The following is a 667-nucleotide window of genomic DNA, read 5'->3' on the forward strand; positions in this document are numbered from 1 at the left end:
CCAAAAAAAAAAAAAAAAAAAAAGGCCACATATACCAGAATCACACAATCTGTTTCAAGATGCCACTATCTTTTCTCAACATGAATTCTAGGAATGGTAATAGGGTATCATGTCTATAAAATTATCCAAATTATCCTTTTTTTTTTTTTAAGATGGAGTCTTGCTCTGTTGCCCAAGCTGGAGTGCAGTGGCACAATCTCTGCTCACTGCAAACTCCACCTCCCAGGTCCAAGCAATTCTCCTGCCTCAGCCCCCCTAGTAGCTGGGATTACAGGCATGTACCACCATGCCCAGCTAATGTTTGCATTATAAGTAGAGATGGGGGTTTCGCCATGCCAGGCTGGTCTGAAATCCTGACCTCAGGTGATCCTTCCGCCTCGGCCTCCCAAAGTGCTGGGATTACAGGTATGAGCCACCTGCGCCTGGCAAATTATCCCATTATTATCTGGAAGCATTCGTGATGAGGGAATAGAGATTGGATGTGTTTAAATCAGTTACTGAAACCTACTAACACACAGGTGTCAATAATTCATGACAGCCTCACCGTAAAGGTATGGAAACAGTTTCCATGCCTCTCCCAACCTCTTAATGACTTTGTACTTATGATATTCCTAGTTCTTAAACTGTACAAAGTCTCAGAGGGTGACTGTGGAGATCCATTTAAAAT

This window comes from Mandrillus leucophaeus, unplaced genomic scaffold (genome assembly GCF_000951045.1).
Source record: "Mandrillus leucophaeus isolate KB7577 unplaced genomic scaffold, Mleu.le_1.0 Scaffold825, whole genome shotgun sequence".
In the NCBI taxonomy this organism is placed as follows: domain Eukaryota; kingdom Metazoa; phylum Chordata; class Mammalia; order Primates; family Cercopithecidae; genus Mandrillus; species Mandrillus leucophaeus.